The sequence below is a fragment of the Tursiops truncatus genome, chromosome Y (genome assembly GCF_011762595.2).
Source record: "Tursiops truncatus isolate mTurTru1 chromosome Y, mTurTru1.mat.Y, whole genome shotgun sequence".
Lineage (NCBI taxonomy): Eukaryota > Metazoa > Chordata > Mammalia > Artiodactyla > Delphinidae > Tursiops > Tursiops truncatus.
This window is the reverse complement of record NC_133428.1, coordinates 273,344-300,718: the sequence shown is the minus strand read 5'-3', so window position 1 is coordinate 300,718 and position 27,375 is coordinate 273,344. Positions and strand designations below refer to the sequence as shown.

At 46.8% G+C, this 27,375-nt stretch overlaps 1 protein-coding gene across 17 annotated transcripts in view; it reads left to right on the top strand.

Annotated features, from left to right (window-relative positions):
- The window catches only part of LOC101330847 (transducin beta like 1 X-linked), a 225,313-nt gene that overhangs the window by 112,136 nt on the left and 85,802 nt on the right, over positions 1–27,375 (top strand). For 2 of the 17 annotated variants that reach the window (XM_073799722.1, XM_073799725.1), the window contains exon 1: positions 24,568–24,668. The exons of the other annotated variants lie outside the window; for them this stretch is intronic. The gene's annotated coding sequence lies outside the window, so the exon portion shown is untranslated. Of the gene's footprint in view, positions 1–24,567; positions 24,669–27,375 lie in introns of those variants that run through there. 17 annotated transcript variants of the gene reach the window in all.

Here is a 27,375-nt window from a genome sequence, read left to right as displayed (position 1 = left end):
ACAGATTCAGCCCCCCACTGGCCAGAGTATATCTAAATGCCCGAAGTCAGAGACACTGACGGAATCCTTTTTTTTCTTTAAAGAAAGAAATGCATGATATGCCCAGAATTTATGGAAAGTGTTTAGATCGAGCACCCCTCGAGTCAGGTGTGTGTCCTTTAGGAGTTGTGCCGTGGGATGGCCCTTGGCCCGGCCTGCCCCCCCCGATACAGGCTCAGATGTCTTACCCGAGCACAAGTGAGGAGTTCTGAGGCCCCCCAGTCCTGTCTTTAAGCACTGTTCTCCTTTCCTGCATCTGTTGTTAACTGTTGTCACTACTAGGGCTTTACATAGTATATAGTCAACATCACTGTTATGGATTGAACTGTCTCCCCCATCCCCCAAAAGAAGATATGTTGCAGTCCCAACCCCTGGCACCTTGGAATGTGACCTCATTTGGAGGTAGAGTCTTATAGAGGTCACCAAGCCAGGGAGGTCATTCGGGTGGGCCCTGACCCCGTATGACTGCTGTCCCGTAAAAAGAGGAGATCTGGGCACAGATGCACGTGAACGTGAAGATGCCCATCTGTAAGCCAAGGAGAAGGGCCTGGAGCAGACTTTCCATCCCAGCCCTCAGATGGAGCCAGCCCTGCCGACTGCTTGATCTCGGACTTCCAGACTCCAGAACTGTGGGAACGCGTTTCTGTTTAGCCCACAGCTTGCGGTCCTTTGTTATGGTAGCCCTATGAAACAAAAAACTGTTTGCCCTACGAAACTAGTACATTGGCGCTGGTCTTTCCATATATTTCAGTCCATGAAGTGAACCTGGGACTTTTTTGAGGAAAAGGAACATTGTAATGAAGTTATCTTGATTCCTTCTGCAAAGGCCGTGTTTCCAAACAAGGTACATTCTGAGGTCCTGGGGGTTAGCACTTCAGTATATCTTTTGCGAGAAACGTCAAGTCAACCCAAAGCATCCTGAATGAGGAGGTTCTGTTGTCTCCTCCTACGCACTGCCACGTGGTTCGGTGGAACTCCCCAGCTGGAGTTGGCGGGAGGGTCTTTCTCAGCGGGGTTGGGTCATTGCAGCAAGAAGGAGAGGGACGCCGCGGATGAGTTCTCGTCAGAGGCGGTGAGCCGTGAACCCGCGAGTTTGTGTGGAGAGTTAACTCGATTGTTTGCAGAAGTGTTCTCTTGGAAGCTTCTAAACTTCTCATTTTCATCCTCCCCCGTTTCCTTTGATGGCTCTGGCCACATTACTACTTCCAGTGCAGCTGATTCAATGACTTGTTTGTAATTCAAAATTCGTTTTGGGGTATAGGTCTCCCCAGAGCTAAAAAAAAAAAAAAGGACACCCATGAATGTGTTATAGATTTTGCCCATAGAGAAGAGTGTATAACCCACAAGCAATATCTTGATTGGAAAATAAAATACATCGTATGTTGGGATACAAGGGCAAGAGGGGTTTTTTTGTTCTCTTAATCTTCATCATTTTAGATGTAGCCATAACACCAAGTCATAGTGGATGACCAAGCTTAGACTCTTCCATGAATAAACTGGGGGGGGAAGGGGTGTAGAAGGATTCCCACTGGGAGGAAAGATAAGTGTCTGATCACGTGATGGCTGATGCCCGAGCACTCACGGGCACTAGAGGTGGAAGAGAAGCAGAGACACTGGCAAGTCCCCAGGGTTTTATTGGGCCAGAGCTGGGTGTGAGTCTCCAACAGTACTGCAGTTTGTACCGTCAGGCAGGCTACTCATAGGGAACTCTTAATTAGATTTGTAATTGAGGCTCCCACCCCCAGTTGGGGCTCCCTGGTGGGAAAGGGAAGAGTAAGACTCTCTTGGGTTCACAGGAAAACAGTAGGTGTTAGGAAGAATTTAAATGTGCTTCCTCCTACCAGCCTCTGGTTTCTAGGAGCTGATTTGGTCTTGGTGAGGGTGAGGAATTAGAAGATGGTGCCCAGGGCTTCCCTGGTGGCGCAGTGGTTGAGAGTCCGCCTGCCGATGCAGGGGACGCGGGTTCGTGCCCCAGTCCGGGAAGATCCCACATGCCGCGGAGCGGCTGGGCCCGTGAGCCGTGGCCGCTGAGCCTGCGCATCCGGAGCCTGTGCTCCGCAACGGGAGAGGCCCCAACAGTGAGAGGCCCGCGTACCGCAAAAAAAAAAAAAAAAAAAAAAAGATGGTGCCCAGTTTTCCTGCACCGCCTTGGAGCACAGTGCAGGGTGGTTAGTGCCGCTTCGGAAATAGCTACAGGGCCGAGGTTCCTTTAATTAAAGACCTTGAACATTGGACTTCGGGGGCATAACTGAAACTTCCAGTTTGCGGGGGAGGGAATCTTTATAAAAGGAAGAGGTGCTCACCTCTTGGACTGTGAGTCGTATGTGAACCCCACGGAAGCGCTGGAGAGAGAGTAGAAGAACCAGGGAGAACGGCTGTTCAGTCTGTGATTCTCTGCTGTATGGCTGTACTGAACCTGCACCCGTGATGGGAAATCAGTCTTTGGCGCTGCTCTGTCTCTCTCTATTGGATCAGTAAAGCTCCCCAGGTCTTCCTTTGCTTTTAACTGCTTATGATGGAAACCCAGCAGGATGTCACAGCTTGGAAAAAGTACCAGAGAGCATCGTTCCTTTGTAACAGAGAAGAATACTCACCTCTCCACTTAGGTAACGTTGATGAGCATTTCTGACCCCAGTCGGAAATACTTCTTGACAGGTATTTGAGTCATAAAATCGAAGAGGCCCAGAAGCCTGCCTGTGTTGTTCCTAGATCCGTGGAAAGCCATGCTTTTTCCTGTAGTGTTTTCATAATATCGTATCTGAATTTAATTCAGTGCAGCCAGTACTCGCTGAGTATCTCTTGCGGATCAGGTGCTGTGCTGGGCACGGGAGGTACACCGATAAATAAACCTTCAGTTTTGTCATCTGATTGGATAGGACAGGCCTGAACATGGCCAGACCCCTCAGTGATATGGGAGCAGAGAGACAGGTCTTCTTTCTTGCAAGAGGGAACAAACCGGTCAGGGCATGTGGACTGCGTTACAGTCGCTCAGGGGACCACTGGAGAGTTTGTTGAATGGAGAATGATGTAATTCATGATGTAACATGTTCTAGGGTGTTACCTTTGGCAGCGGTGGGGTCTGAGTCTCTCAGGGGGTGAGCACATCAGTGACAAACTGGCAGAAATCCGGTGGAGGGGGGGGAGTTCAGGGCCTGGAGGATGGTACCCCTGCCCCTGCTGTCGGCCTCTACCAGCTAATCTCTGTTCTCACAGTTAGACCACCACGAACATCTGGGGCAGGTAGCGCTGGGATTCTCATGGCCACGTGCGGGCTCCGTGGAGTTTGCAGGAAGGGGGTGCGGGTGAGGGCTGGCCTCTCCTACAGGAATGTGCTCCTCGGCTGGGTATGTATAGGGTATTTTATCACGTGAATTGCAAAGGTTGGTGACAGCTGTCCCACTTTGGGCAGCCTCTGTAAGGGCAGAACTTGTTTCTGGAAGCGAGTAGCAGACACAGACCCGTTCACTCCCCCTCGAAGTGTGACGTGGGCATGAAGGTCGTGTAAGGAAATACGGCAGCGTGATGTCTTCCATCCGGGACCCTCCATTTCACGTTTCTGGAATCCCGGCTCCCCGTTCACTCTGCTTCGGGCCCCTCTCCCACCTCTCTGACTGGGGTGGTGAGGGGCTGCGGGGTCTCGGGTGGGCAGGAAGGGAGCCCAGCGGACCGTGTGCAGGAATTGCAGCCCTGGCCCACTGCTGTGCGCTCAAGTGAGACAGAAACGCTGGCTGTGTCCGCGGGAAGTCAGGTGTGTCATCACCCCGTGGTTGCGTTTTCCTTCTTTTCATCGTCACACGCAAATGCTGTCTTTCTGAGAGAGATGGTTGTGAGCACGGCAGTGTTCTGTGCTGTGTGCAGTTCTCATCTGTAGAATGATCTGGAATGTCCGTAATACTGTTGAAGCTCAGTGAGGTGACTTCAAGGCTGTGAAGGAGACAATTAATCATCATTACGGATACATGTGTCTTCAGGTTCCTCTTCTTGTGCTGTAGACTGGGAGCCTTAGCATTTCAGCTTGTCTTGCCACCAGTTTTCTGGTTTCCTGACCAAGGTGAATTGTATCCTTTGTAAGCCCTCCCTGTTGGTTCTGAGAATTCCTGGCTCCGAGAGCTTTGTCGTGAAGTCGAGTCAACAGCAGTGACTGGTCCTGGATTTAGAGTTCATCTGCTTTAAAATATGTAGCTTTCGGGCTGCCCTGGCGGTGCAGTGCTTAAGAATCCGCCTGCCGATGCAGGGGACACGGGTTCAAGCCCTGGTCCAGGAAGATCCCACATGCCGCAGAACATCTAAGCCCGTGCGCCACAATTACTGAGCCTGTGCTCCACAACAAGAGAAGCCACCGCAATGAGAAGCTCGCGCACCACAACGAAGACCCACTGCAGCCAAAAATAAATAAATAAAATAAATAAATTTATTAAAAAAATAAAATATATAGCTTTGAAGTTGAACGTTAACATATTTTTTACATGGTAGCTGATTAATTAGATAAAGTCAAGAGGTGGTTTCTTTCACACCAAATGGATGACAAGTATTGGGTAGAGTTGACTAAGATTTCTTCATCTTTTTTCTCGTATACACATACTCATTGAATTTCCATTCTTGTAAGGTGTATACTATTTAATAAATGATAATAGACCGTGTGTTTTTGCTTTTATAAATGTCACGAAATCCTCAGTGGTGTTGTCCCTTGTATTTTCTAATAGTTGATCCTGGTTGGCTGGGTGTGGAATAACAGAATGCAGAAGTTTGAATAGCAGACTTAGTTCTTTTCTTCATTTTTAAAAGAAATTTTTATTGGAGTATAGTTGATTGACAATGTTATGTTAGTTTCAGGTGTACAGCAGAGTGAATCAGTTATACATACACCTATATCCGTTCTTTTTCAGATTCTTTTCCCAGGTAGGCCATGACAGAGTACGGAGTAGAGTTCCCTGTGCTGTACAGTAGGTCCTTACTTAGTTACCTGTTTTATATATTAGTAGTGTGAATATGTCAGTCCCAGCCTCCCAGTTTATCCCCCCCCCATTCCCTGGTAACCATGAGTTTGTTTTCTGCATCTGTGACTCTACTTCTGTTTTGTAAATAAGTTCATTTGTATCCTTTTTTCAAGATTCCACGTATAAGTGATATCCTAGGATATTTGTCTTTCTGTGTCTGACTTACATCACTCAGTATGACAATCTCTAGGTCCATCCATGTTGCTGCAGATGGCCTTATTTTGTTCTTTTTTATGGCTGAGTAAGCAGGCTTAGTTCTTGATCACATATAGAACTGTTTGTCATTAATCCATGTGGAGTCGGCATTCTTGTCAGGCCTGGCAAACGAGAAGCATGAATCGTTGACTGATATGCCGCAGAACTCCTGGAGTAAGTGAAGATCCCTTCACTTTTCAGACATCCTAAAAGGCGAGAAGACAAGAGGGTGAATAATGCACACACAGATACGAGCCGGTTTCTGCCCTTCTCAGTAGCGTATCTTTCTCCTTTTGAAGAGAAACCATTTCAGAATTTTGAATGAATTCTTCAAGAGGACTCATTACTGGGAGGAATGGAGAACGAGCTCATTATGGCCATGTTTTCTCATCCGTTCTGTGGTTTGATGTCGTAGACCCTGGGGGCCCGGCTAGGCTCTAGTTCCAGGGCCTCTTTTGCTGATCTGAAACCCACACACCACCTTGGGTTTTAGAATAATTATTTAGTGATGTTAAACAGTAAAAATTGTGCTGTTTTAAAGGATCTGAAAATGCATACGGGGACATGCATGTAGATAGCAGTCATATCAACAAACATGCTCTTTTTTTTAAAACATTCTTTTTTATGTATACATTTGTAGGCAGCATTTTGTAAACCCGAAAATGTCAACTCGGTAACTTGGGATCTTGTACGTTGTCCCTCTCCACTCCCACCCGAACCCCAGGTTCCTCCCAGGACATGCAGGTGACAGTGGTTGAGCAGAGAAACCACCCGGGTGAGGATGGGCTGAAGTCCCAACGCAGGACCAGAGCCCATCAGAGGGACCATTTTCCTTACGCAGGGATTCTCTGAAAGGCTGCGAGGGAAGCCTTTTTTTTTTTTTTTTAAAGAGACGCATGTCTTTTATTATGAAAATTGCTGTTACATTACAGCCAGCATCCGAAACAGTGTTTTAATAAGCACTTGTCTTGATCATCAAGCAGAGCAGAAACCGTGATTCTTAGTGGTTGTATCGGTTTCCTAGGGCCGCCTTACCAAAAGTACCACACGCTGACTTACAACACCAGAAAGTGGTTCTCTCACAGTCCTGGAGGTCAGAAGTCCCAGATCAAGGTGCCACCGGGGCAGCCCTCCCTGAAGGGCCTTCCTTGCTTGTGTCCTATCTTCCGTGGTTTCTGACAACCCCTGACATTCCTGGACTTGTAGACATGTCACTCCAGTCTCTGCCTGCTGTGTGTCTCTGTGTTCGTGTGACCATCTTCTTAGAAGCACACCCAGTCGTTACTGGATTAGTGACCTCGTTTGAGGAGTTCTCTGTGTGTGTGCACGCATTTTCTTCCTCAGCCACCTGAGGTTGACATTGCTAAAGCTCCCAGCCACAATGGGGGGGGAGGGGAGGGGGAGGGGGAGGCAGGAGGCCCCAGAGCCGGCCTTCCGGAGTGCAGCCCCCTTCGTGTTCTCACCAGAGGCGCTCCCGAGAAGCAGCAGCTGTGCCCTTGGGTGTTCTTGCTGCCTGGAATCACAAGGCCCTTCCGTGAAGTCTTGCCCAGTTTCCTCTGAAAGAAATTATATTGTGGACGAGTCGTTGATGCAGTTAGACGTCTTTTGAGACTCTCAGGCCCTTTTCAGGGAAACGTGTTAAACAGACAACACGTATGCTCAGAAATGTTCCGAATGTGGAGGTCTCAGAGCGCGGTAGGTGAAACCTTGACCTTGGATTTGTCTCTCTTGGCGGCAGCGGCTTCACATGGTAAACAGGAGGTCACCTGGGTGTCCCGTCACCGTGTTCACCCCTTGGAGACGGACTTGGGGCCTTGGAGGATCAGCTTCCAGTAGCTTCCAGGGCAACAGGGAATACGATTTCACATCCTAATTACAGCCCCCAAGCAAGATCCAGCTTAATAATTAGAGTCCCAATTAGAGCATGGGCACATGCATCGCTTCTGTTCGTCCTGGGCACTGATGTCAGACTCATGAGAAAGCCAACCAGACACGGGAATTTGCATTGGAGGAACATGATCCACATTCTGTTATGTAGTATAAGTAGTTTAGCCACACAGGGGACTCTTTCATGATGATGCAAAATGCAGCACAGGTTCCCAAGTTTTTATGTCAAGAATTTGCTAAAATAAGTCAGACGAGTTTAGGGTTTACCTCCTCGTGAATCAAGAACCTGAAGCAGGAACTTTTCTTCTAATCTAATGAAAAATGCAACTTGTACCATTTGGACATAGACATGCCCAGCTGAGGAGAGCAAGTGATTTGCTAGGGGTTTAGGGGTAAAAATACCTGGTTACTAAGGGTGCATGAATCTGGGAGGTAAATGATTTACCCAGCAGATCCAGATTTTACTAAAACAGAACTGTTTGATGGTGGCAAGATAGACTCTTTGCTGGGTCTTATGTTTGTTTGTGTTTGCTTGCGTGCTTGGTTGAAGGCAAACAAATGGAATTAAATAATAATTGGCTTGGAGGAGGTGATGGGGGAGCAGATGGGTGGTATTAGTTTCTATGGTACTGTTGTTTCATGTCCACTAATGCACTCAGGTTTCAGCCCCTGTATTAGTTATCTATTGGTGTGTAACAAATTACCCCAGCACTCAACAGCTGAAAAATACAGATATTTATTATCTCACAGTGCCTCTGAGACTCAGGAATCCAAGCACAGATTAGCTGGAATGTTCTGGCTCAAGGTCTCGCATGAGTTGTAGTGAACATGTTGTCCTGGGCTGCGGTCTTTTTTTTTTTTAACTTTTATTGGAGTAAAAATTGATTTACAATTGGAGTAAAGTTTATTGGAGTATAGTTGATTTACAATGTTATGTTAGTTTCAGGTGTAGAGCAAACGGAGTCAGTTAGACATATACATATACCCACTCTTACTTATTTATTTCTTTATTGGCTGTGTTGGGTCTTTGTTGCTGTGTGCGGGCTCTCTCTAGTTGCGGTGAGTCGGTGGGTACTCTTCGTTGCAGTACTCGGGCTTCTCACTGTGGTGGCTTCTCTTGTTGCGGAGCACGGGCTCTAGGGTGCACGGGCTTCAGCAGTTGTGGCTCGCGGGCTCAGTAGTTGTGGCACACAGGCTTAGTGTCTCTGCGGCATGTGGCATCTTCCCGGACCAGGGCTCGAACCTGTGTCTCCTGCATTGGCAGGCGGATTCTTAACCAGTGTGCCACCAGGGAAGTCCCTATCCACTCTTTTTTGGATCCTTTTCCCATATAGGTCACTACAGAGTATTGAGTACAGTTCCCCGTGCTATATAGTAGGTTCTTTTTTTTTTTTTTTAATAAATTCATTTATGTCTGCATTGGGTCTTCGTTGCTGCCCGCGGGCTTTCTCTAGTTGCAGCAAGCAGGGGCTACTCTTTGTTGCAGTGCCCGGGCTTCTCATTGCGGTGGCTTCTCTTGTTGCGGAGCAGGGGCTCTAGGCGCACGGGCTTCGGTAGTTGCGGTGCACGGGATCAGTAACTGTGGCTCGTGGCCCCTAGAGCACAGGCTCAGTAGCTGTGGCGCATGGGCTTAGTGGCTCTGCGGCATGTGGGATCTTCCCGGACCAGGGCTCGAACCCGTGTTCCTTGCATTGGCACGCGGATTCTTAACCACTGCGCCACCAGGGAAGTCCCTGTATAGTAGGTTCTTATTACTTATCTGTTTTATATAAATCTCCCAATTTATCCTTCCCCTCCTCCTCTCCCCAATAACCATAGGTTTGTTTTCTGTGTCTGTGACTCTATTTCTGTTTTAAATAAGTTCATTTACATCATGTTTTTACATTCCACATATGAGTGATATCATATGATATTTGTCTTTCTCTGTCTGACTTACTTCACTTAGTATGACAGTCTCCAGGTCCATCCATGTTGCTGCAAATGGAATTATTTTGTTCTTTTTTATGGCTGAGTAATATTCCTGTGGGGTGTGTGTGTGTGTGTGTGTGTGTGTGTGTGTGTGTGTGTGTGTGTGTACCACATCTTCTTTATCCATTCCTGTCTTGGATAGGTTGTTTCCACATCTTGGCTATTGTAAATACTGCGGCCGTGAACATTGGGGTGCACCTATCTTTTCAAATTATGGTTTTCTCTGGATATATGCCCAGTAGTGGGATTGCTGGGTCGTATGGTAGCTCTATTTTTAGTTTTTTAAGGCACCTCCATACTGTTCTCCATAGTGGCTGTACAATTTACATTCCCACCAGCAGTGCAGGAGGGTTCCCTTTTCTCCACACCCTCTCCAGCATTTATTGTTGGTAGATTTTTTGATGATGGCCATTCTGACTGGTGTGAGGTGATACCTCGTGTTTTGATTTGCATTTCTCTAATAATTAGTGATATTGAGCATCTTTGCATATGCTTTTTGGCCGTCTGGATGTCTTCTTTGGAGAAATGTCTATTTAGATCTTCTGCCCATTTCTTGATTGGGTTTTTGGTTTTTTATATACAAACAGCTGCATGAGCTGTTTGTATATTTTGGATATTAATCCCTTGTTGGTTGCCTGGGCTGCAGTCTTTGAGCGTGGACCTGGGCTGGAGGATCAACTTCAAGGTCATTCCTGAACGTGACAATTGGAGGGAGGCTTCAGTTCCTCACCTCTCTGTAGGGCCACCCATGACCTGGTTTCCCCAGAGTGCGTGATCTGTGTGAGTGTGAGACAGACTGAGACAGGGAGAGGGGAAGAGAGCACGGGAGAAGGAGATAGACAAAGAAAGTGCTAGAAGCCATGTGCTTTCATGACCTAATCTCACAAGTGATGTGCCATTACTCCTGCCATATTCTGTTGGTCACACAGAGCAACCCTGGCCAGTGTGGGTCGGGGCTGTTTCAGGGTTCAGGTACCAGGGAGTGGGGCTCCTTGGGCACCATATAAGAGGCTGCCTACCACCCACAGCCCTCTCATTTTTTACACCCATAAATTGGCGTCTTGGTTAGAGAATTACTCATTTGAGTACATAGTCAACTTTCAGAAAATGTTGGGAAGATTCTTTAACCAGGTCCATTCCCTCACCCTTGGAGACATTAAAATGTACAAATGAAGGCTCTCACTTTACTACATAGTTAAATAAATATTATGTACCCATTTCGTGCTCTTAACTGTGTTCTTGGATGTAAAAAAGTAGTTTTCCTCCCGTGAAATGGAAACATCTGTTGAGCCCCTCGTGGATGTGCCCCATCAGCTCCCCTCTCCTCTGTAAATTCACTTCAATCTTCCAGTTACTGTGAGAATCACTGCTGCCCCTCTACATGCGCCTTCTGCCCCGAGACGTGAACGAAATGTTGACCCTGCCTTTTCAAAATAGGAAATAATTGAATTACCCTTTTATATCATCTTCTGTGCAAAGTTAATGGGGAAAAAATGAATGAGAATTTTTTCCGAGCTCTTACTCATGATTTCAAAGATGATAACATCTTTATTTGACTTTGCTGTCATAGCACTAAAATCGTTCATTCATTCAGCAGGTACTGATGGAACACCTGTGTGTGCCAGGCCTCAGCGAGGCCCTGGAGTTTGCACTGTAGAGGCGCAGAGGTAGAGTGTAAGGGCAAACGATCTTTTAACAGTAATTTGAGGCATATCAGATACAAAGAAATGAACCTGGTGGGTAGTAATTTCATCTTGTGAAGTCTGGATACTCGGATGGACTTAACGGACATTTCACAGGATCCCAAGCTTGGAGATTCTCTTGTAGCGCTTCTGTTTTCTAAAAGGCAGCTGCAGTGCAGAGAGAGGAGTGGCTTTCCTGAGTCAGGAACTGGAGCTGGCACGAGGTGGACCCTCAGGGGTTGGCCCCCAAGGCAGCATTGGCCCCAAGCCAGGTCCGCTCTGTTAGCGCCTGCATGGTCAGAAGCCCCCAGGTGGTTCATTCACGTGCGGTGCTGCATTGGAAGCCCTTAGCTCGTCCTAGATGTTGCCGGTCGCTTTGGCATGAGTTCGGGGATGTCAGTGTTTCCACCTTTACAGCTAGTGGCCCTCACCCCTGAGACCCAGGGCTTGGCCAGTATCCCTCTTCTTGCTTTAATTTTTCCCTGACGAACTCTCACCTTCCCTGCTTTTCAAGTCCAGCTAAGGCAGATAGCCGAAAGTTCCGAAGGGGAGAAAAGCTGAAAATATTGATAAAACAAAGGTTAAAGAAGATGGCATTTTGAACGGTGGAAATGCAACTTGATAGGATTGTGTGTGTGTGTTTCCTCCAGGGTTGCCAAGGCTAATGATTGGTGATGTGTTGAAGGTTTGCAGCAAGGCAGACTCATAACTATGAAAGAATTATGGATGGTTTTGCCCCAGTAACAGATGTTGACCCAGATGGGGTTGGTTTGTGAATCTATTTATGTGTGCCGGTTTTCTACACGGGGAAGTGAGCCACTGTGTAGATGGCAGGTACCACTGCTTCTGCGCTAGTTTCCTTCAATCACAGTTGCGCCTCTCCAGGCAAGTTCGTCAGAAAGCATTGGGTAAATCAGGGAATCATAAGAAATGAAACACGTATATGTGGTTTTTAAAAACTTTATCAACTGTATTTGAGACGTTTTCTGGATTTACCCTTTCTTCCATTAATCTCCTTTTTCAGTCCCAGGATCCCATCCAGGACACCGCATTGAATTCAGTTGTCCTGTGTCCATCTTTCCTTTGGGCTGTGACGGTGTCTCAGACTTCCCTTGTCTTTTGTGGCTCTTATTGTTGTGAGGGGTACTGGCCATGAGTTTGGTAGAATGTCCTTCACTTCGGATTTGGCTGAGGTGTTTCACGTGGTCAGACTGGGGTTATGAGTTTGGGGAACGAAGACTGCAGAGGTCGAGCACGCTCTGATCGTGTCACATCAAGGGAGTGGGCTCTCAACATGACTCATCTCTGATGAGCTCAGCCTGACCTCTGCTTAAGGCTGCGTGGGCCGGCTTTCTTCACCATCGAGTTTACTGCTTTTCCCTTTCTTTCCGTACACCATTCTCTCAAAGCCCATCCCCGGTGATGTAGGGGGAGCCAGTGAGGCTTCACCTCCTGGAGATTTCAAGTTAAACTGTGTAAACACAGGTTTATTCACCCATCGCTAGACAGAAGGTCATAGAGCCTTTTCTTGGAATGGGGATCCAGTAATTCTAGTTTGGGGTCACCTTTCCTTATAAACTGTACCCTTGGTGCACCCTCTATAGTTTGCCGTATTGATTTCGTTCAAGTGCAGTGGGACGTGAAGGACGTTTGTGAAACCGACTCAGTGCAGGATCCATCTGCGGATTCGCTGCCTTTTCCTAGATCTCTTCAGTGTTGTCCACCCTGCCAGCATTTCCATCATACATTTCTTTTAAATTAATTTATTTTTGGCTGTGTTGAGTCTTAGTTGCTGCGCGCGGGCTTTCTCTAGTTGCAGCGAGCAGGGGCTACTCTTCATTGAGGTGCGCGGGCTTCTCACTGCGGTGGCTTCCCTTGTGGAGCACGGGCTCTAGGCACGCGGACTTAAGTAGTTGTGGTGCGCGGTCTTCAGTAGTTGTGGCTCGTGGGCTCAGTAGTTGTGCCTCGCTGGCTCTAGAGCGCAGGCTCAGTGGTTGTGGCTCACGGGCTTAGTTGCTCCGCGGCATGTGGGATTTTCCGGGACCAGGGTTCGAAACCGTGTCCCCTGCATTGGCAGGCGGATTCTTAACCACTGGGCCACCAGGGAGGCCCCGTGATACATTTTTGTTTGATGATCTGTCTGTAACAAAGCATCCGAAGTAGTTTCATTAGGAAAAAAAGATGGTATTCCTAGCTCATTCGTTTATATAATATTTAATTACTTTTCATAAATGCAATATGAAGCCCCACTGGCATAAGCAGGTTTGGGACCCAAAGACACCACGGGTTATGAAGCACCCAGGTACCCAGCTGGGGTGGAAAGGCCCTGGGCTTGCTGGGAAGGAAGGAGGCCCCAGCCCAGTGAGCTCCAGGGCCCGTGGACGTGCACGTCCGCAGAATAGACTGCCTTGAGAAGGTCAAGTGGAGGCCTCGTTAAGAGACCTTCTCCTCTGTGTATTTTTAGAAACAGCAGATATCAACCGTAAATATTTAATGTTGTGTTTATAGACTTTGGCATCATAAAACTTCAAAAAGGTGACTCAGGTGGTGGCTGAGTGTGTACGTCAAGGACAAAAGCACTTCCCTAGCGCGCTGCACTGTGTAAGGGAAACCATAATTGACTTCATAATTGACTTCACTTCTTAGAAAAGAAGTGAATAGGTAAATAGCTGTCTTATTTATCTTATTCATATTCACCAGATGAGGAATTAGTCATTATTCCTTGCTGGCCAGGGTTTTCATAACTCTTTTCTGATGTTAAAAAATAATGTGCTGCCTGTAATGAGCAATTTGAAAAAAGGCAATGAAGTCCGGAAAGAAAAAAAAACACTTCTCAACCCACCCATAGCAGTTCGCCGTCAGCGTTTTGGTATATTTTCTTCCAAATGTCTGTATTCATGTGCGTGTATCATAATGTCTGTTCGGCTTTGTAGTACAGCTCTTCCACTTAACCTTACAGAGCAAGTGTTTGATCGTCGCTGACATTTATTGAAAATATTTTCATGCATCTCTGCCGTCAAGTGCCTGTACTGTAATTGATTTAACACATGTTGGAGATATAGATTGCTTCCCGTTTTTGCTTTAGGGTAGATTGCTGAGAATAAAGCTGTGGGGCTCTTGAGGCTGATTACCAAATTGCTTTCCTGAAGGGTAGGGCCCGTTGCAGAGCGTTGCCCGGGGATGGGGGAGGGGTGCCAGCCTCTCCGGCAGCTCCTGAGATTGTGGTCAACGGAGCCGAGGATGCAGGCCCTTTTTTGTTTTGTTTTGTTTTGCATTTCTTTGATTTAAAAAAAAAGGAGGTGGACTATTTTATCTTGTTTGCCAGTCATTTGCATTTCTTTGTCTGTGACTTGGACATAAGCCGCTTTACAGGCATTTCTCAGGTTCTCTTTCGAACGTTACACTTTCTGGGTTTCATGTGAATGCGGTGTCCAAGTGTCAGCTACATGGGCCACTTCTGATGTTTGCCACGATGTTAGTCTCCTGACCTTAGCCAAAGTGGGTATCTGCCTATCAGGGCTGCATAGTAAACAAGAGTTAAGTCCAGAAAGCAAGAAGGCAGCTTAGCAAATGAATTTGTTACTAAGATTATACCTACATGTACACCTCTGTCCTTAACTCTTTGACCCCTTTCCTGAAAGCTGTCGTGTATGTGTGAGAGTTAGGACGGCTTGTTAATGAGAGTTGATGCGTTTGAATGTCACTGTGGTATGTGGATACAGCTCATCTTGTATTTCCTAGCGTGTTTATCAAAAGACAGTATCCTTATAGAATGACATCTGTAGGAAGAGCATAGATTCTTATGTTAGCTAGTAAAGGATTTTAAAATATATATAATTATAAATTGGCAAGCTCGCTAACTTCTTTCTACTTGTCATTGGCCAACGTTTGTTTCTCAAGGATGTGTGTATATGTGTGAGTGAGTGTGTACGTGTGACATATGTTTTGTTGTGCCAGTGAATTAATTGAATATCTATTATGTGACGAGCTCTGCGCTGTCTTTGAATCATTGAGCTGGTTCATAATACACTGGGGACAAGGAGGGAATTTCTTTTTTTTTTTATTGCTCTGAAGTCATTGGCTGTTACTACTCTCTCCTTTCACTGTTTTATAACATCACACAGAAAGCTTTACAAATATTCTATTTCAGTTCCTCCTTTTCGAGTGTTTCAGTATTTCTATTTTTTTTTATTCTCTAAAGAATGCTTTCCAAACTTGGAAATGAAACTAATGAAAGGGGAGGAAAATGATGATTCAGAAACTAATGATAGAAGGACTTACCTGACGGTCCAGTGGTTGAGACTCTGTGCTTCCACAGCAGGGGGCGTGAGTTTGATCCCTGGTCGGGGAACTAAAACCCCACATGCCTCACGGTGTGGCAAAAAAAAAAAAAAAAAAAAAAATATATATATATATATATATATATATACACACACACACACACACACACACACACACACACACACACACACACACACACACACACACACACACACATATATATGATAGTTAAAGAGAAACGCTGATGAATTTTTTAAATTCATTTTTTATTTTTGGCTGCGTTGGGTCTTGGTTGCTGCACGCGGGCTTTACTTGCGGCGAGCGGGGGCTACTCTTTGTTGCGGTGTGCGGGCTTCTCATTGCAGTGGCTTCTCTTGTTGCGGAGCTTGGGCTCTAGGCACGTGGGCTCAGTACTTGTGGCACGCGGGCTTCAGTAGTTGTGGCTCACGGGCTCTAGAGCGCAGGCTCTGTAGTTGTGGCCCAGGGGCTTAGTTGCTCCGAGGCATGTGGGATCTTCCCAGACCAGGGATTGAACCTGTGTTCCCTGCATTGGCAGGCGTATTCTTAACCACTGTGCCACCAGGGAAGTCCGTCTGGTGATTTTGGAGTGCAGTGTCTGTCGTTTTATAGCTTAATGGATTTGGCTTCTCAGTGGTGTTTGTGTGTTTTTGCTCAAAATCATGTTGAATAGGTAAGTCTAGCCATGAGTCATTTCCCGCCAAATTTCAACAGATGAGGTGTAACGCATGGAGAAGTGGTCGTATTTCTGTAATAAGGAGTACCTTCTCAGGACCCAAGGTTCTGTTTCCTTTCAGGGTGTTACTCCTAGACGCGCTAGGCGTTTTCTTGGTTCTACATTATGCAGTACACACAGAAATGAGGAACGGAGGGGACAGCAGGACCCACTCCCAGGTTCCTTTCCAAATTGTGGCTCAAGGTCAAAGACGTTCAGTTTGAGCTGAGTTTCCCAGGGCACGTGGGTGCACATACCTGCACAGTGCCAGTTCCAGCTGTGGACAAACGGAATCCATGTTCTCTCCACCGAAAAATGTCTCGGGCACATAATTTTAAAATTTGCACGTGAACCAATTTAAGAGGGATTGCGTGGCCTAGAGGGTCCCCAGACCCTTCCATCCTGCAGACCACAATCAAGGGACTTTAGCTGCTGCAGGTGCTCAGACTGACTTGGAAGGTAGCCAGGTCCTCGGTCTTCACTGTCTTTCTTATACCTCGGCATCCCCATGAGATGTAGATGGTTATTCCCACTGTACACTTAAGATACAGGGTCTCAGACAGGTTGAATAATTTGACCATGACTGTGGAAATGAGTAAGGGTTCAGAGCCAGGAATTAAGCCCAGGGCTGCCTCCACCAGATGCCTCCTCTGATGAAAGGGGTGTTTTTCAAGCGTTGTTCATGTGGTAAAAGACCTCAGGGTTCCAGACAATTAAAATTGGTTCCAAGACACACTGTGAAGACTTAGGTTTCTGACCAGGAAATCATTAGTCCCAATAGTTTTAAAATATTTTTTTTGTTTAATATTTATTGGTCTGCACCGGCTCTTAGTTGCCGCGTGAGGGATCTTCAGTGATGGTGTGCGGGATCTAGTTCCCTGACCAGGGATCAAACCCGCGTCCCCAGCATTGGGAGCACAGAGTCTTAACCGCTGGACTACCAGGGAAGTCACTAGTCGCTATAGTTTTATTTCTTTACTCCCTCTTCCCCTATGATGAATCTCTCTGTGTTATATGAGATCAGTTAGCAGCTTTTAACCTTTCTAGTACGTTGGAAGTGAAGAGGGGAGTCGTTCAAGTCAGCTGGTAGCCTGGGATGTGACTTTATATAGCTTTGGGGGTGACGGAACTCTGGTTCCCTAAAGCACTACCTCACAATGGGGGCCCCAATGTTCTGTCTTACCTCGTGTCTGGGATGGCTGCTCCAGCTCCTGCCCTCACATCACATCCCTGTCCCAGTCCTTGAGTAGGAGTGAGGAGGGGGACTTCATTGCCTTTAAGAGCACAGACAAGAGGTTTCATTTCTGACTTCTGCTCATAGCCATTGGCCAGAAGTGGGTTGCGTGGAAAGCTTCTCCTTTTGGAAGGGGTGTGGCCATGTGCCCACACAAAATCCAGGTGTCCTGTTCTCAAAGGGTGAGGGGGAGCCGATAATGGCAGTCTAGCCGACCCTGTCCTCACTTTAGTGGGAAGGTGGCGTTACTAAGACAACAACACGTTAGATGCAAAATTCTAGACTGTGGGACAAGGGTCATATATGGTACAGCAAGGGCTCCTGCAAAGCGCATCCCTGGCCCATCTTTTGAAACTCAACTGTGAGTACTTCCTGTCTCCTGGCCACCACTTACTCTGAGTTTTAACCAGGTGACTAGAGACCTCTTTCTTTGTGCACGAAGTGGGAATATGATCTGCCCCGTGTTACAAGGATTACATGGAGTAATGAAGATGGAAGGGAGCGACTCTGTTGCCTTTCTCAGCGTAGGTTGGAGGGCATCTAATGCGCTGTTGGGAGTTACCTTTTTACACGGGTGTGTGTTGTTCGTAACGCAGCCTTCCTGTACAGGAAGGGATGTTGGCACCACATAGCATGTCGCGTAATGTTTGCACACAAGGTTCCTGATGAACTTTTATGCTCTTTGGTCATTTGCATTCACTCCATCTCTCAGACGAACACAGTCACCTAACCAGTAAGTGTTTACTGAGCACCTACCACGTGTGTCAGGAACTCTTCTAGATGCAGGGAATATAGCTGTGAACAAACCAGACAAAAAGCTTACATTCTAGTGGATAAAAACATGGGTCAGGTATGGCACACCGGGTGTTGTGGTACCAAAAACAAGTGCGTGTGAAATCACTTTGATATTTGCAGTTACGTTGCACTTTATAATGTTTAAATACGGGCGTTATTTAGCAAAGAGCAGATACTAACAGTCATACACCCGCACCCACAGAAGAGGAATACAGTAGAAACGTTGAGTATTGATCGAATATCTTTAAATGTTAATATGGTGTATTTGAATTATTTGTTTATAATTTTCAGTCATGTGAGTAGAAAATTAAAGTTCATTTAAGTTCTTTTTTGTTTTCAACAAATACATAAAACACCACCTCCCTCTATATAATAGTACCGGGTTGAAAAAAAAGACGACACAACACTCTTTAGTGTTGCCAGCTAGAAAGAGTGTAAGGAAAAATTGACCGCTCCTGGGGTTTGTGTAGAAATGAGCAAACCTAGTGATTTTCCCTGGGCATGATCTCTTTTCAGCTCCTGAGAAGTTTATTGTCTTGCAGGTTGAGTGGAGCGGATAGTGATTTAGAGAAGAATTGAGGTGATTAATAAGAGGCCCCTGATTTTGTTTTAATAACATACTCTGACCCAATAAAGAAAACTCAGACTATATTTTCTTACAGTGGTGGTGCTGTTAAAATTTATGCAAATGAACGCTTTTATGTATTACTAGGCCTTTCATAGTATTTTGCTTTCCAGGGAGCTTTATAAATCATTATATTTATTTCTTACCCAGTGTATCAGTTCTAAATGCACCTCTTGACCTGCCACCGTGAATTTTCATTCGGTGAGAATCACACTGTTAAACGGAGGTTTATGCCGTGTAGAAATTAAGGAGATAAATGCGGATACACGCAGCTGTGTGAGGTCCCAGTGTGTGATGAATTAGTTCCTTACATTTATGGCGGACTTCTCTCCCCCTAATGTGCACGTGGGAGCAGCCCCATTTATGAGTGCTTAAATGGGGACTTCCTCTGTGTGACACCGTTTTGACTGATGGAGCCATTAAAATCCGGTAGGAATAATGCGATGGGGGAGGCAGCAGAGCCGGCTCCAGGACATCATGTTTGTTTTGCTTGACCAGCTTGTTTGGGGCTGAAGCGACTAGATGTGTGGTGTGTGGCGAGTACAGCTTCTCGTGGCGCACGTTCTGATGAAATGTGTTAAAGAGGTTGCTCTACTGCATTTTAGGTAGATGCCGTGTAAATTCTTAGCCCGCTGATGCACGTCTGATCATGTCGTCTTCCTTTCTCACCTCCCCCTCCATCCCTCCACGAACCCTGCCCCGATGGTAGACACGGGCTCTCTGGTCACAACAGTGCAGGACTACATACAAAGTGCCTTCTGGGTGGAGTGGAAGGTTAGCTTCATTGCGATCTGGAAGATTCAGACCATCCTTGGGTTTTTGCCTTTTGCTTTTTTCCCTCTTGATGAAGCTGATGATCTAAATTTTTGTAGTAAATATGGTGCATTGATAGTGGTATTATCTGACCCATAATTCATAAAATTGAGTGGCATATCTACAGTGTTTTTAGTCTGTTAACTTTTGGGAGAATGTATTCGTTTCCCAGTGGGAGTTAACCTGTGGAGAGCAAAGGAGTTGGCATGAGAGTTATTTTTGTGAGGTAGTAGCTTTATTTTTTTAATAAATTTATTTTATTTATTTTATTTCATTTATTTTTGGCTGCGTTGTGTCTTCACAACGGCTGTGTCTTCATTGCTGCGCACGGGCTTTCTCTGGTTGCGGTGAGCGGGGGCTACTCTTCGTTGCCGTGCGTGGGCTTCTCGTTGCAGTGTTTCTCTTGTTGCAAAGCACGGACTCTAGGCACGCGGGCTTCATTAGTTGTGGCATGCGGGCTCAGTAGTTGTGACGCGCGGGCTTAGTTGGTACGCAGCATGTGGGATCTTCCTGGACCAGGGCTTGATCCTGTGTCTCCTGCATTGGCAGGCAGATTCTTAACTACTACGCCACCAGGAAGGCCTGTGAGACAGTAGCTTTAGAAGAGAGAAGTGTCAAAGCTGTGTGGATTGCCAATCTTTGAGGACATGCTAGTTGCCCATTACAATGTGAAGAGTCTTTGAATGCGGGAAAGACAGCAAGATTGAGTTCTTACATAGAATGAAGGTGTCTTATAGACAGCATAGGAGCAAGGGGAAAAAAAGGTTCAGCTTGTATAGCACATGAAAAGTGGTTGCAGGAAGAACAGATGAATCCCCCAGGTACATAAGGAGATGGGTTTCTGAAGCTTGGCGCTGTTGACATTTGGAACTGGATCTTTTTGGTAGTGGGAGCTGTCCTCTGTATTGCGGAATGTTGAACAGCATCCCTGGTTTCTACCCAGTAGATTCCAGTAGCTCTCCCCCCAGCCGTTATAGCAACCAAAATGTCTCCACCTATTGCCAGATATTCCCCCCGGGGCAGGGGTAGCATCACCCCAGTTGAGACCCACCAGAATAGATAGATAAATGCAAACGGATACAAGGATCTTCGGTTCTTTCACGGCAGTGCATACGGCGTACCATGGGAGCCCAAGGAGGCAACCGGCAAACCGTTGGTCTTGGGCTCCAGAAGGCTTTTGACTTACACTCATGTCCCCCAGAGAGCATTAAGTCAGTAAAGACAGAGGTGGGGGAGGAGGAGGGATTAGATGTAGAGGATCAGCATGATGATTTGTTTTCTAATTTATCATATTTCATGGATACATAGCTCACTTCACAGGTAGCTGCATTTAAATAAAATTTTCATAAATGAATTTGTATAAGCTAATATATTCAACACAGTACAGGATTTACTCATTTCAGTATGAATTTACTTCAAATTCCATTGTGTATCCTTTTCTAATATTAAGAAGCTAGTTGTAGTGAAAATACTCTTATTTGTGTTATATATTCAGCATTTAGACCCTTGTGTCTGGTGAAGGGGCTTCAGAGTATTGGGGGTGTCTGGAATATTGTGATATAGTGATTTACTGCATGAATTTGGTATTATAAAGTTGTAGCCATTTAACTTTGGGCCTTCTCAGGACTCCAAGAAGGGTGAGTAACGATCAGAACTTCCTGGCATAAGAACTGGTACGATCAGAACGATAATAACTGGTACGATCAGAACTTCCTGGCACTTGGAAGCACAAGTGACTTCTTGATCTGTGCACGTTAGACATGGATGTTTCTCACATGGATGAAGTAGGCAGTTCAGTAAGAAAGGACCTTGGAAACCTCCCCCCTCATCTGACCTGAGCATTGTCATGTTAATTGGAAAAGTCAGTTAAGCTGGGAATCATTAAAAAAAAGATGCAAACGCACCTTACTTTTGTTGTTGTTGTTTTAACCTAAAGCACGTGCATATCGAGTCGTCTGCCAGTACCTTTGCTCTGAGGAAGGTTCACAGCCAGGAAGTTCTGCCCTTTGCTCTGACACCATCCACACCCGTAGTGTATTTCATGTGGTTTCCAGTTTCTAGTGAAAACTCAAAGACACCTGCACGGAAATCTCAACTTCTGCATCTTCCTACGTTTCCACCTTGCCTTCCAGTCATCGTGGTTGTCTTTCCCACACCTAATTTCACAGCGTCTGTTAAAATGATTCCCACTCACCCTGTCCATAGAGCATCAACTTCATTTTAGCAAAAAACCAGAAGCAAGGCTCTGTGTGCACTCATACTTCATGTGAAATATCTCAGTGAAGGGTGTCATTGCAGCCGCAGGGACAGCTGAGCAAACTTGGACTGGCTTTGGGAGCAGGTGTATCCGGAGGTGGGGGAAGAAGGGCGGGGGGGCGGTTCTGAGCGCTGCTTTCCAGCTGTGCACGTCCATCCCTGCGTCTCGGGCATCCCGCCCTGAGTTGCTTCTGTAGAGGAAGTAGCAGGCACAGGTAAGCGTGTGTCAGTTCCCTGGGCCTCCTGGTGTCACTTTCCTGAGCTGTGCACACGTAAGTTTGTGCCTGGCTGGCGACAGCAGACAGCAGGCTCAGCCACTGGGAGCGGCAGACTCCTTTACGGGAACCTTTTGCCCTTTATCTTTTAACTGTTAGACCTTCCAGCAAAGAGTGAAGCCTAGTAATTATGTATGTGTCGGACTAGCCTGGTTGTCAGTCTTATGTACTGCTGGTATTAAACTCTTGTATGTAGGTGACACGGGGGTGCACCAGCATCTACTCATAACCGTATGAATTTAGAGGGATGCGATTCCACACGGCTTACGCGCACACACTCTGTGGTTGTCGTTAATGCTTGGTATAAAAGCCCTGTAAGACCTGAAAACGGCACGTGAGTCGTCAAGGAGGAAAATGCCATCTTCACTGGAGTTTGGGTGTTAAGTACATCGTGTTGTATCTGAACTTCAGTTCGTATGCTCTTCCGTGTCCTAGGCTGCTTATTAAGCATCTCCGTGGCGTCTGGCACAAAGCTTAGCTTTGCGGATGGCGCGTGAGCTGGACACACTCTGAGCTCAGCCATGTGGATGCAGAGGCCGTGCCCTGCTGGGGCTTGCCTGCTGCTTGAAGACAGGCAGTAAACGGGAACTGGTCAGCGAGATGCCTTGAGAGTAGCACACGCGGTGAAGAGTGAGCAGGGAGATGTGGCCAAGGGGCTTGGGGTGGAAGCGCTTCCACACTGGAGTTAAGAAATGGAGACTGATGAGTTGAAGTCTCAAGGATGTAGCTGGGAAGAGCCCGGAGAAAAGAGTTCCAGAAGGAGGGAACAGCACATGCAAAGGGCAGGCAGCGGGACGGAGCTCTAGAAACTCGAGGGACGTAAAGGAGGCCAGGCCAGCATGATGGAGGCAAGCGACTGACCAGGAGATGAGGTGAGAGCTGTGTGCAGGGGACCCCCAGACAGTTCCTTACAGGATGTGATGGTAATGGTGATGTGTTTGGACTGGGAACCCTCCAGCGGCTTCCCTCTGCACTAACTGGTGGCTGCTGGTGGGGGAGGGATTGAAGTGGCTCCAGGTGGGTTCCAGGCATAAGGCAGCCCCCCTCCCCCTCCCCCTCCTTCCCCCTTCCTCTCTCCCTCCCCCCTCCCTCCCCCTTCCTCCCTCCCCTCCCTCCCCCCTTCCCCCCTCCCTCCCCCTTCCTTCCCCCTTTCTTCCTCCTTCCTTCCTTCCTCCCTCCCTTCCTTCCTTCCTTTCTCCCTTCCTTCCTCCCTCCCTCCCTCCTCCCCCTCCCTCCCTCCCTTCCTTCCTGCCCTCCTTCCTTCCTCCCTCCCCCTCCCTCCCCCTTCCTTCCTTCCTTCCTTCCTGCCCTCCCTCCTTCCCTCCTCCCTCCCCCCTCCCTCCCCCTTCCTTCCTTCCTTCCTGCCCTCCCTCCTTCCTCCCCTCTCCCCCTCCCTCCCTTCCTTCCTTCCTGCCCTCCTTCCTCCCTCCCTCCCCCTCCCCCTCCCTCCCCCTTCCTTCCTTCCTTCCTCCCTCCCCCCTCCCTCCCTCCCTTCCTTCCTTCCTGCCCTCCCTCCCCCTCCCTCCCTCCCTTCCTTCCTTCCTGCCCTCCCTCCTTCCTCCCTCCCTCCCCCTTCCTTCCTTCCTTCCTCCCTCCCTTCCCCCCTCCCTGCCTGCCTCCCTCCCTTCCCCCCTTCCTCCCTCCCTCCCTCCCTCCCTTCCTTCCTCCCTTCCTTCCTTCCTCCCTTCCTTCCTCCCTCCCTTCCTCCCTCCCTTCCTTGCTTCCTTCCTCCCTTCCTTCCTCCCATCCTCCCTCCCTCCCTCCCCCTCCCTCCCTCCCTCCACCCTTCCTTCCTCCCTTCCTTCCGCTGGGTCTTAGTTGCGGTTCCCTGGCTCCTTTGTTGCAGCAGGTGGGCTCCTTAGTTGTGGCATGCATATGGGATCTAGTTCCCTAACCAGGGATCAAACCTGGGCCCCCTGCATTGGGAGCACAGAGTCTTATCCGCTGCGTCACCAGGGAAGTCCCAGTCTCATTTTCCACTAGCATAGCTCAGCGGACCTGGGAAGGAAAGCACAGACTTGGGACACTCTTCAGCGGGGAGCGCCAGTAGACACGCAGACGGCCTAGCTGGAGGAGTGTGGGTCTGGCACGTGACCCTGAGTAGGAGGCAGGTGTTATTTATTCGCACGGCGGGCTGGAGGAGAGACAAGTTGGTGTGGGTGGCGGGTGGGTGAAGGGTTCCGCTGTGGACATGCCGTGTGCGAGATGCTGGTGGGACCTCGCAGTGGATCCATTAGGCAGGCTGGTCCAGAGATGCGTGTGCAGCTGGGAAGGCCAGGACCCTGAGACATGTATTTGGGGTTTGAAGCCAGGGGCTGGGTGAGTTCACGGGGAACATGGATGGCAGTGCAGTCCTGTCCAGAGGGGCTCGATTTGCAGTCAAACAGAAAGCAAGGCAAGGGTCAGAAAGATGCCTTTGGAGACTTCCGTGGCAGTCCAGTGACTTGGACTCTGCTCTCACTGCTGGGGCCCCAGGTTCAGTCCCTGGTGGGGAAACTAAGATCCTGCAAGCCAAGAGGCACAGCCAGGAAAAAAAAAAGATTCCTTCTGGAAACTTACGGTGGCTAAAAGGTTTCCAAAGTCATGCGATAATCCCTTGTATTTTCATAGAGGTTTACAAAGTAAGCTTGTAGGAGATCAGAATCTAGTGAACCTGCCGTCAGGAGACCTCTTGACAGAAGGTGCATCAATATCATCTTACTCTTCTTAACTCTTTTCTTTCTAATGAGGGAAACGGCGTCCACTAAGAATTACGCTTAAATTTCCCTTTTTTCCCTCACCTTGCAGCTTTCGTCTTAGGTGGGAAGAAGTGATTCAGCCTCTAGATTAAGTAGATCTGAATACCTGCTACTTTTCTTGGGCTTCTGGAGTTTCTGCTCCAATCACAGGTACGGTCCTGATCATCATATAACGGCAAAATGTGTTCATTTTTTTGAATGACTTTTACGATTAGCCTTGATTTAGCAATAACATTGATCCCATTTCCCAGCCACGAAGATCAATACAAATTTAATTAACCAAAACATGTCATTCTGCCACTGGGAAGCTAAATTCTCCAAGGACAGAGGCTGCTTAAGGCTTTCTGGGTTTGACTGACATTCAGATATTCCAGAAACTACCAAGATCCTGCGACTGTTTCTAGGGAGTGCCTCTGCTTCCCTGGGAAGTATCTCAGAATGTCACCTGTGAGTTTGAAGATCACTGAGGACAACTTCTTTTCACAGTTGGAGAGTTTGACTCTGGGTTATGGAAAGAAAGCAGACATTTATTCTTGACTTGCTTCAGAGTAAATTGTTATAGACATTTCGATCTAAGTTTGTCTGTAGCCAACAGCAGGGTCTTTGGAAGAAATACATTTGCATTGAAGGTTCATTTTCTTTGAGATCTTTTTTATTATGGTAAAACCTATGTAACATAAAATCTACCGTGTTTTAACCCCTTTTAAGTACACAGTGTACTGTTCGGTGGCTTTAAGTGCATTCACCATCCACCTCCAGAACTTTTTCATCTTCCCAAATTAAAACTCTCAGTAGTAACTCTCCTCTCCTCTCCATTCCCCGCCCCCCCCCCCCCCAGCTTTCTGTCTCCATTTCTGACTACTCTAGGTACTTCATGTAAGGGGGACCCTGGGTTACTTGTCCTTTTGTGTCTCACTTATTTAACTTAGCATAATGTCTTCAAGGTTCATCCGCATTATAGCATGTGTCAGAATTTCATTTTTTTTGTAAGCTAAATAATATTCCGCTGTACGTATAGACGACATTTTGTTTATCCATTCGTCCATCGGTGGATATCTGGGTTGTTTCCATCTTTTGGCGATCGTGAATAGTGTTACTAAGAACATTGGGCTGCAAACATCTGTCCAAGTTCCTTCTTTCAGTTCTTTTGGTTTTATACCTAGAAATGGAATTGCTGGATCATCTGATAATTGTATGCTGAATGTTTTGAGAAACCATCCTGTTTTCCTGGAGGTTCATTTTTAAGTAATCTTGGTAAGGTATGACAGCAATGGAATCTAACCGTGCTTCATCTTATCTCACACAAGAGTTAGCAAACTAGAGCCTGTGGGCCAAATTTAACCCATTACCTACTTTTGTACAGTCAACAAGCTAAGGATGGTTTTTACAGTTTTAAGTGGTCCAAGAAATCAAACCAAGAAGAGCGACAAGTCGTGATGCATGAAAGTTCTATTAACTTTATTGCACGTAATGAACGTTTCCTCGGAGCACAGCTGTACCCATTGACGTCTGTATTGTCTTTGTTGCTCACTACAGTGGTGGAATTGCGTGGTTGTAACTCTATATGGCCCATGGAGTGAAAACTGTTTACTGCCTGACCCTTTAAGAACAGGTCTGCCAACCTCGAATCGACCAGGTTAACATGACAGCAAGTCAGATGAGCACAGTTACACCTGTTGAATGCTCTGCTCGCGTACGGGGGCTTTTCCAGCGGTCTTGGTGGGTCATCAAGCCGTCTCCCTAATGTATCACACCGTTCTGAACCTCATTTGTGTCACCGTTTCACAGTTAAGCATCAGTCCTTGGGGAGACTTCCTTCGGTCGGAGATGCAGGGGTAAAACCCCAACCAAGTTCGAAACTCACCCACTTCAGGTGCATGTGCTTTTCTGTTCCCAGTGCCAGAGTTCGCCTCCCTGTCCTTGTAAGGGACTGTCTCTTCCCACTGAAAAAGAAGTAAATCTCTGTATAATGGAGGATCCAAACTGAGAAAGATTTCTCAAAATTCACATACTTTTCTCATATACTTTTTTGGGAACAAGGTTTGTGCCCTACTAAAAGGCACTGTCTTCTATTTTTAATCTGTGATATTTCTGTAAAACCATGTAAATGTCATCCTTACAACGGAAGGGCATTTTCAGCATTTTTTTGCAAAGTGCTTTTCTGTGCAGTTAGAGCTGTGTGTGACTTGTGAAGATTTCTCTTCACACAACCGGAAATCTGACACAGCACTGGTTCCCTCTGTTAACAATGACATCTTCCAAGTACCATTTTAGGGTAACACTTTGTTCGGTTTAATTTGTTGTCAGAAATACCATCCCCAGAGCTTCTTAGTTTACACAAGTACCTATATACTTACGCATTTAACATATTTTCTTTAATTCATGAAAGCGATCTTAAGGCCTGAGAGAAATTTGAACAGCTCAAAGGAAATCAGGCTAAGCTTAAACTAGGAAATTCACTTAAATTCTAGTTTTCCTTTATATTTGTTTTTTATAGGAAATAGGGCATTTGCATTTTTGAAACTGTTTGAAATTATATTTGCATGAAGAAGCCTGTTGCCTCCTAGGCTGGTAAAATGGTATCAATAAAATAGAGAAAGGCAGGCAGATAAAATCATTTGGTTACGTGTAGCGTGAAGATAACCGCTAGTCAAGAATTGTAGCATCTACACTCAGTCTAATCTCATTTGTTTTCTCATGTGATCCTGTTCTTTCTTTCTTAGACACGCTTGCTCACTTAAGAATTCCGTTGTTTGAAAACCAAGTAATTTGTTTCCATTTAAGAAAAACTAGGGGGCTTCCCTGGTGGCGCAGTGGTTGAGAGTCCGCCTGCCGATGCAGGGGACGCGGGGTCGTG